Consider the following 10,374-nt stretch of genomic DNA (forward strand, 5'->3'; position numbering starts at 1 on the left):
ATGCAGGGGAGGTATTACTGAGTTTATGTCATTTCACAGTTCTCTTAATCAGAACTGGTGACCATTGAAAGATTTTTGAAAAGAGTTCTTATAAAAATAAAGGGTACATATTTTCTTGAAGTGTTACTTTGCCACAAATTCTGGAACCAAACATCCCAAGAGTGGCTATCCTGAATGTGAAGGACAACGGACTCTTTCTCCTCCAATGTCAGTCTGTCCTGAAGGCCCAAAGATTACTGTGCACTAATAGAATTTGGACTCAAGGTAAAGAGTATAGATTACATTGAGGAAGACTCTCACTTCGAATGGTACTGTATTTGAGTGGATTATAATTAGCAACTGAAAAGGAATGGGGAATTATTTACAGCCCAAGTATTGTCTCTTTCAAACAGGCAGAGCATGACTTCATCCTACAGGCTTGGACTTTCTAAGGGTCTCACTTCTCCAGGGCAAATTATAGCATACTTGGAGGGGTAACTTGTCTAATATCTTAAGATATTATTTTTGCTTAAAAGTTTTCTAAAAAGCCACAATAATACCATTTCAGCCAAATGGTTTTAATTATGTCCTCCGCTTTGCTCACATTAAATTAAAAAAATACGTAACAACCTAATATGGAAGGTCAACCCCTAATGATTTATTGACTGATACATATCCACAGGCTAACCTGCCACTATCTGTTTTAGCAAGAAAGCCCCAATGAATTTTCAAAAAACTACTTTAGGTAACCAGACCTAGCTGGTGAGGAACCCCTCTGGCACACCCACCAGCTGCCAGTCAGCTGCATGAGCAGAGGGGGCACGGGCTGACTGTGCCCTGCTCAGACTGGCTCACTCAGCCCACTTGCAACCAGGAGACCTAACCACCACTTGGCTCCACGCTACAAAGGCACAGGGGGCCATAAAGGCCATTGTCCTGAGCTGCAGAAGTGAACAACAGAGAGAGGGGCTCTCTCAGGCTCCCAGATGAAAACTGAAGCCCAAAGGAAAAGTGAAAAGAACCTCTGCAAAAAAGGCACACCAGACCACCGTGCTTGGTAAGTTGGAGGCATCATCACCTCCCATCAGAACCTGGACTATCTTCAGGGGAAAGGCAGCTGGAACCCTGCAGTTCAACCCTGCAGGAGGTCAGGGAGCTCAACTTGGGACTTGCAGCCAGAAATCTGCCTGAATCTAATAGGTTTGTGACTGGCTTACTGAGACTCACTGACTTATAACTGCACACTGCTGCCCACGTTGTCTATTGTGACAGCAGAGACATACCCTGAAGAAGGCCCTTCATTTTTATCTTTTATTTGTTATTTTCAAAACTACCACTATTTTTTTCCTTTTATTTTTAATTTTTTTCTTTTTTACTACTCTTTCAAAATTTTTATTTTTCTCTTTTTTCTTTCTTTTCTCATTTCTTTCTCTCTCTCTGCCTTGCTTCCTTGCTGTCCCACATTGTTCTTCATCTCCCTTTTTGTTCCTGTTCTGACCCTAATTTGTATTTCTTCTTTATTTGTCTTTTCTTCTCTTTCCTTCTCTTACCTGTGCCCTCTGGCCTCACTGTTAACCTTCCCCTATCCTTCTACTTACCTATTCCTTGCTCCCCAACTCCTTCTAACTCCCCATCCCAAAGGGTAAAGTTGCTATATTGAAGAGTTTATTCACTATAAACATATGTTGGGTTGGTCCTTGACCTTGATTTAATTCACACAGTTAAAGGTGATAGATTAATGACTACCACAAATGTCATTTTCTAAGATGTACTTGATGCAGTGGTGTTGCTGATTGTATCACTTGGGCTAAGGTGTTGTTATTGATCTAATAAGCTGTCCTTCCTGGTATAATGAAAATGAGACAGCCTCAGAGCCATTAAAGACTCAAAACCTAAAGAGCAGCTATATCTGGAAGATACCCCTGAGAGGCAATCATTCCATAAGTTTTCTAAATATATCAACAAAGCTACTTAAAAAAGCAACTTCAAAATATCAACCCAGGAACTAAAACAAGGACAGTACCAAAAACAAAAATGAGAAGACATTTAACTAACACAAACTCAGATTTCCACCTCACAAAAGGCAAATACTAGGGGAAATGAGGTGGAAAAGTTTGATAATCAACCACCTGGACAACCTGAACTGATAGCACAGGAAGTAACAAAACAGATGAATGAAGCTCTAGAAAAATTCGAAACAGAAATAAAATCCCAGATAACTACAGAGATGGTGAGCAGAGTGAAAGACATGATTAGAGGCTCTAGAACAGAAACAGATAAAAAAATAGATGAGCTCAGAAATATGCTGGAAGCCATGAATGCCCAGCATAAGAAAGAAATGGAAACAATGAAACAGATTCAAACAGATATTCACGAGATTAAAGACTCCATTGAAAGCAGGCAGAGCAGATGAAGGGAATCTGAGGATAGAATATCAGATAAAGAAGACAGGACTGTGGTTAGGGACCATGAAAACAAAGATCTCCTCAAAATAGTAAGGGACCATGAGAAATCAATCCACCAGCTCTAGATGATGCAAAAAAGAATAACATAAGATTGATAGGAGTCCATGAAAAAACAGGAGAAAGTACAATTGACATAAAAAAACAAAAAAACTGTTCACAGAAGTAATAGTAGAAAAGTTCCCAGACAGAGGTAGAGAATTGGACATATAGCTAAGTGAGGCAAATAGAACTCCAACTAGCCAAGATCAAAAAAAATCTACAAACAGGCATATAATAGTCAAGATCCCAGAAACCCAACAGAACAACAAAATTCTACAAGCAGTTAAAGAAACAAATCACATACAAAGGAAAGCCCATCAGAATCATGGCAGACTTCTCAACACAAACCCTCAAATCAAGGAGAGCCTGAAGTATTTAAAACCTTAAAAGAAAATAATTTACACACCTAGACTGTTGTATCCGGCAAAATTATCTTTCAAAATCAATGGGGAAATTAGATACTTCCATGACAAAGAATACCTGAGAAATTTCATAAACACCAAAGCAGCACTCCAAAAAATTCTAAACAATATCCCAGAAAAATACAAGGAAGGTCACAACTCCATAAGGTCCAACAGAGGGAAGCCACCAGGCAAGGCAAGAAACTAAAGGGAAAGAGGGAAAAATAAAAACTAAAAGAGCCAACAACAGCAAAACATCATGACAATGATGAGTCAATATCTATCAATTATAACTATCAATGTTAATGACCTCAATTCACCAATCAAAAGAAATAGACTGACAGAATAGATTAAGAAGCAAAATCCAACAATATGCTGTATAAAAGAAACACAACTCAAAAAGAAATTCTTAGACTGAAAGTAAAAGGATTGAAAACAGTTCTCCATTCAACAGGAACCCAGAAAAAAGCAGGGGTAGCAATCTTGTTTCCAGACAAAGTAGATTTCAAACCAAAACTAATTAAGAGAGACAAAGATGGTCATTACATCCTTGTGAAAGGAACGATCCAAGAGGAAGAGATGACAATCCTAATTATATATGCAACAAATGTGAATGCCCCCAGCTGTACAAAACCAATAGTAATGGAAAAACCAAATAAGCACTAATACAATTATATTGGGGGACCTCAATATCCAGCTATCACAAATAGAGAGATCATCTAGACAAAAAATTAACAATGAAATTCTAGAACTGAACCAATCTATTGAAGAAATGGACTTAATAGATGTTTACAGAGTTGTCCACTCCACAAAAACAGAATACACATACCTTTCAGCTGCACATGGGTCATTCTCGAAAATAGACCACATTCTAGCTCATAGAACATGTCTACGTAAATGTAAAAGAATTGAAGTAACCCCCTGTATATTATCAGACCATAGTGTAATAAAATTGAACTATGGAGATCAATAGCATAAGAAACCACAACCCCCCCCCCCCAACACATGGAAATTGAGTATCACTCTCCTGAACAGCCAATGGGTCACAGAGGAAATTAAAGAAGAAATTAAAAAGTTTCTACAAGTAAATGATAATGCCAGTACAACATACAGGATATTATGGGACACAATGAAAGCAGTTCTACAAGGTAAATTCAAAGCAGTGAATGACCATATTAGGAAAACAGAGAGAACTCAGATAAATAACCTAATGCAGAACCTCAAGCTCCTAGAAAAAGAAGAGCATAATGAATCTAAAGCTCGTACAAGAGAGGAAATTATAAAGATCAGGGCAGAAATCAATGCAATGGAGACTAAGAGAATGATACAAAAAGAATCAATGAATCAAAGAGTTGGTTTTTTGAAAGAATAAATAAAATTGATAAACCTTTAGCCAATCTTATCAAAAAATGGAAAAAAAAGACTCAAATCTATACAAATAAGAACAAAAAAGGTGAAGTTACAACAGACCCAGCAGTAATCCAGAGGTTCATCAATACCTACTTTGAGAACCTATACTCTAATAAAATGGAAAACACAGAAGAAATGGACAGATTCCTAGATACATATGAATTGCCAAACTTAAATGAAGAAGATATAGAAATTCTAAACATCCCAATTACAATGAGTGAAATTGAAAATGTAATAAAAACTTTACCAACAAAGAAAAGGCCAGGTCCGGATGGCTTCCCTGCTGAATTCTACATTTGTAGAAGAACTGTTGCTGTTACTCTTTAAACTCATCAATGAATTTGAAAAGGAAGCAATACTTCCAAATTCATTCCTGGAAGCAAGAGTTACTTTGATTTGAAAACCAGGGAAAGACTCAACCCAAAAAGAGCACTACAGGCCAATCTCCCAAATGAACATAGATCCAAAAATCCTCAAGAAGATACTGGCAAACAGAACACAGAGGGTCATCAAGAAGATCATACACCCTGACCAAGTCAGATATATCCCAGGGATGCAAGGATGGTTCAACATTCATAAATCAATAAATGTAGTACACCATATTAACAGAGTCAAGGACAAAAACCATAGGAACATCTCAATAAATGCAGAGAAGGTATTTGACAAAATTCCACACCCATTCATAATAAAAAAAACACCTACAGAAAATTGGAATAGAAGGTCTTTATCACAATCTGATTAAGGCTAGCTATGGAAAATCAGCAGCTAACATCATACTAAATGGTCAAAACTGAAAACTTTCACGCTAAAATCAGGAACAAGACAAGGATGCCCACTATCCCAACTCTTGTTCAATATAGTTTTGGAAACATTAGCCATAGCAATTAGAAAAGAGAAAGAAATAAAAGGAATAAAGATAAAGGAAAGAAAGATATTAAACTGTCATTATTTGCTGGTGATATGACATTTTATATAGAAGACCCAAAAATCTTGTCTAAAAGACTTCTAGACTTAATTGACAGATTCAATAGAGTAGCTGGATATAAGGTCCACACTCAAAAAACAATAGCCTTCTTGTACACAAATAACACACTCACTGAGAGAGACATTAGGGAAACAATTCCTTTTACAATAGTATCCAAAAAAGTGAAATATCTAGGAATCAATCTAATGAAGCAAAAGACTTCTACATTGAAAACTACAGCACTCTGAAAAAGGAGATCAAGGAGGATATAAGAAACTGGAAGGACATCCCTTGTTCCTGGGCAAGGAGAACCAATATAATGAAAATGGTCATACTTTCAAAACTACTATATGGATTTAATGCAATGCCTATTGAAATTCCAACAATATCCTTCACAGAACTAGAGAACACAATCCAAAAATTCATTTGGAACCAGAAGAGACCTAGAATAGCAAAAGCAATTCTAGGCAACAGAGACATGGTTGGGGACATCACAATCCCCAACTTGAAATTATACTACAAAGCTACTGTGATAAAAACAGCATGGTACTCGCAAAGAAACAGACCTGAAGACCAGTGGAATAGATTAGAAAATGCAGAAACAATTTCAGATGTACTCAGCCACCTCATCTTTGACAAAGGAGCCAACCACCTTCATTGGAGGAAAGATAGCCTATTTAATAAATGGTGTTGGAAAAACTGGATTTCAACCTGTCAGAGATTAAAATTAGATGCATACCTATCACCATGCACTAAACTAAGATTGAAGTGGATTAAAGATCTAAATATTAAGGCAGAAACACCAAACTTGCTGGAAGATAAGTTAGGCAGAACTCTTGAAGACATTGGCATAGGAAAAGACTTTATGAACAAAAACCTCAGTAGCATGGGAACTAGCAGAAAGAATCAACAACTGGGATCGCATCTTATTAAAAAGCTTCTGCACTGCAAGAGCAACCAACAACAGAGCTAAGAGACAAGACAGCCTACAATGTTGGAAAATATTTTTAGCAGCTGTACCTCAGACAAAGGACTATTGTGTAGAATATATAAAGAACTGAAAAAAATCAGACCCCTCAAATTCAAAGACCCAGTTCAAAAATGGGCATCTGAAATGAACAGATATTTCTCAGATAGCGAAGTAAAAGCAGCAAATAAATATATGAAAAAATGTTTGACTTCACTGGTCATTCGAGAGATGCAGATGAAAACAACACTGAGATTCCACCTCACCCCAGAAAGAATGGCTGCTATCAAGAAATCAACCAATAATAAATGCTGGTGGGGTCATGAGGAGAAAGGAACCCTTCTCCATTGTTGGTGTGGGGAGAAAAGATCACTTCTCTATTGTTGGTGGGAGTGCATACTGGTGGAACCACTGTGGAAACCAGTACAGAGATACCTCAAAGAATTAGTGCTAGAGGTCCCATTTGACCCAGCTATTCCCCTGCTGGGTATCTTCCCAAAAGAATTAAAAGAATCATATCACAGCGATATATGTGCACCCATGTTTGTAACAGCTAAAGCTTGGAAATAGCCCAAGTACCCATCAACTGGAAACTGGATAAAGAAGATGTTTGTTTGTTTGTTTTTTATAAAATGGAGTACTACTCATCCATAAAGAACGAGAAACTAGAGACATTTGTAGCTAAATGGATGCATATTGAGGCCATACTCTTAAGTGAAATAAATGGGGCACACGTGTGTAAATACCGAATAGTTTCTCTGGTGTGAGAAACTGAAAGTGTAAATAATTATTAAAATTATTAAAATGAATAATTCATAATCTGAAATAGGAAAAGGTCCAAATGTGTAGGGGAAGTGGGAGGGAAAGGGGAAAGGAAAGAAGGGAAAGGAAAAATTATGAGAAAAAAATGGAAAGGAAATCTATGTAAACAGGGAAGGGTGGAGGGGGTGAAGGGTGCACAGGTAATGGGGAAAAAAATAAGAACTAAGATCCATCCTGTACAGGTACAAGCACCGAATGATAAATGTAAATGTATTGTATACCTAAAATGTACCAGTAAAAGAATTTAAGGGAAAAGAAAGAATAGAAAAAAAACCACATTGATAAAGTTATGAACTTAGAAGCAATTGAGGGGGAGTGATAAAATATTTCCTTAAATAGATTGTGTATGGTGAACTAAATACATGGGAAAAATGAGTTCTTAAACTCATTAAAAAATTATCACAAACTCAAAGGTGTGTATGTGTGTACTTGTGCGTGTGTGAGGGACAGTGTGTATTCAAGTCTCTGACTGAAACACGGTGTCTATTAATTTGATTGTCTCATAAAAATTCACAACAACCCTTATTAACAGATAAGGAATATGAACATGACAGAATATAGCAGATCAGCAGAAACTATAATTGAGTGAAAATATAAGAACCTCAAAGAATTGTGTGATCAGTTCTAAAATAGCCTTTGAGGATGGATCAGGATAAACTCTGGGAATATATGGAATTCACATGATCTCTTTGTGTTATTGGAAAGAGAAAACTCTGGCATCTCTTTCTCTTCTTCTTAAGGTGCCACCATTATGCCCTCATTTAAACTTTATCATCTAATCTCCAAATCTACTCACATTTGTGTTATAATTTCAATGTACAAATCTGAGGTAGGGCAAGTCTGACAATTCTGGCCATAGCACCAAGGAATTTATTTTTACCACTAGACAAAATACACAGAAAATATCAAAGAATTGGAGCTACAGACAATACAGGGATACAAACTATATGTACAAAGTTGCCTGTTAAAAATATGAGGTCTTGTGCATAAGGGGAACACAGAGATTATGTGTCTGAATTTTAGTGCTAGGAAATACTAGAGTAGAGGTCAAGTGGAAAATGTGGTCATGGTTATAGAAAAAATTACACCTACACTAGACAAAAGAAATATTTCAAGATGTGGTAATTGAATGAATTGCCAGGTGATGTATGTAAATTTTGCTTGTGTAAATGTCTTTTGGGAGCCATGTGTACAGTTGAAGTTCTCATTAGAATTGTGTTTCTCAAAGGCTGGATGGAAGATATTTTAGGAGGAACACTAATATACTACACACACACACACACACACACACACACGCACATATCCACTTTTTATAGTTGTACCTCTTAAAATATTTGTAGAAATTACAGTAAAACATACATGACAAAAATTGCGATCTTAACTATAAGTGTACAATTCAGTGGCATTAAGTACATTCACATTGTGCTACCATCACCTGTATCTTTCCACTTCTTGCAAAACTGAAATTCCGTGCCCATTAAACAATACTTTCCTATTTTCTTCTCCTCTATTCCAGCAATGGAATTTATCACTTTCCTTTCCATCTCTATGAAAGTGAGTTCTCTAAATACATCATCTAAGTGGAATCATACAAGAATTGATATTTTTATCACTGGCTTATTACACTCAGCAGAGTACCCTCAAGATTGGTCTATATTATTGCACCTGTCAAAGTTTCCTTTGATTTTTAAGACTGAATAATGTTCCATTCCATTGTATGTAAATAATTGCATTTTGTTTAAAAATTCACCTGCTTCAACCTTTTGTTTACTGCAAATAATGATGTCATGAAAATGAAATGTGCATAAGCAAAAAAAAAGAAAAGAAAATGAAATGTTCAAATATCTCTTTGAGCCCCTGCTTTCAATTGTTTTGTACATTAATTAGAGTAGGAATTTCTATATCACATAGTAATTCTCCTTTTAATTATTTGATAAACTAATATGATTTCCACAAGGGCTGTATAATTTTGCATTCTCACCAGCAAGGCACAATGATTACAATTTTTTCACACCTTTGTCAAACCTTGTTATTTTTATATTTCTTTTTTCTTTTTGATGAAAGTCTTTCTAATGAGTATAAAGTGGTCTGCTCTTGTGGTTTTGATTTATATTGCCCTAATGATTAGCAATGTCAACAACACCAAGCATCTTATCATGTACTTACTGACTTTTTTGTGGTACTAAGTACTGAACTCAGGACTACAATTGGCTACATACCTACTCATTTTTCTATTTTATTTCTAGTATCACTAAGTTGATAAATTGTCCAGGCTGGCCTTGAACTTGTAATATCTCTGCCTCAGACTTCCAGAGTTCTGGGATTAAGACTGTGTGCCTAGATGGATGGCTTATTTGTATATTTTCTTTGAATATTTTGTCCATCTTTAAATGTTTTTTTGTTATTGCTGTTAAGTTTTAGTTTTTCATGAATTATGGATATTATTCCCATACCTGACATATTTTCCATAAAATTTCTCCATTCTGTGGCTTGTCTTACTCATATTATGCCGATAGTATATTTTATTCACAACTAAAATTTATTATGATATCCAATTCATCTCATTTTCTTTTATTGTTGGTGCTTTTGGTGGTATACTCAAGAAAACACTGTCAAATTAAATGTCATGAAGATTTTTCTCATCGCTGAGACAAAATACCCAACACCCGCAAGTTAAGGTCAGAAATGTTTATTTTTAGCTCACAATTTGTATAGGTTTCAGTCCATAATCAGCTGGCTCCAAGGCAGGAATGCATGGCATACAGACATCATAGAGGAGAAACAACAGTGCATGGCAGATATAAGGTAGCAAAGCAAGCAAGGGGAAGAAGACAAGCATCTTTCTGTCCCTTATATTGTTTCCAGAGTACCAGGATTTGGGCTGTGGCAAACCAGTGTACTGATTTAGTAATCACACAACTTTAATCCCAGCATCACACACTATTCACTTAGCTATTTCTGAAAAAGTCCCACCTATGACCGACCACATGAGGCTTTAGGGGAACATCTGGACCAAAATCATAGAACCATGCTTCGTCTAATGATTTTATAATTTTCAGCTTATGTTTATGTCTTTAATTTATTTTAATTTTTGTTCATGGAATAAGGAAATTATCCAACTTTGCAGTTTTACCAAGATCATTAATAGAAAAGATTGCCCTTTCCTTATTGAATGATGTTAGCAACCTTGCTGAAAAATCATTTAACCTAGCTGTGAGGTTTTTTTTTTAAATATCTTATCCCATTTCATTGTCATATGTCTGTTTGTATTCAAGTACCACGTTGTTCTGATTTTTGTAGCTCTAGACTAAACTGTGAAATCAGAAA

Source organism: Heterocephalus glaber, unplaced genomic scaffold, assembly GCF_053883595.1.
Source record: "Heterocephalus glaber isolate CG9 unplaced genomic scaffold, H.glaber_assembly_v1.0 deba00001442, whole genome shotgun sequence".
In the NCBI taxonomy this organism is placed as follows: Eukaryota; Metazoa; Chordata; class Mammalia; order Rodentia; family Bathyergidae; genus Heterocephalus; species Heterocephalus glaber.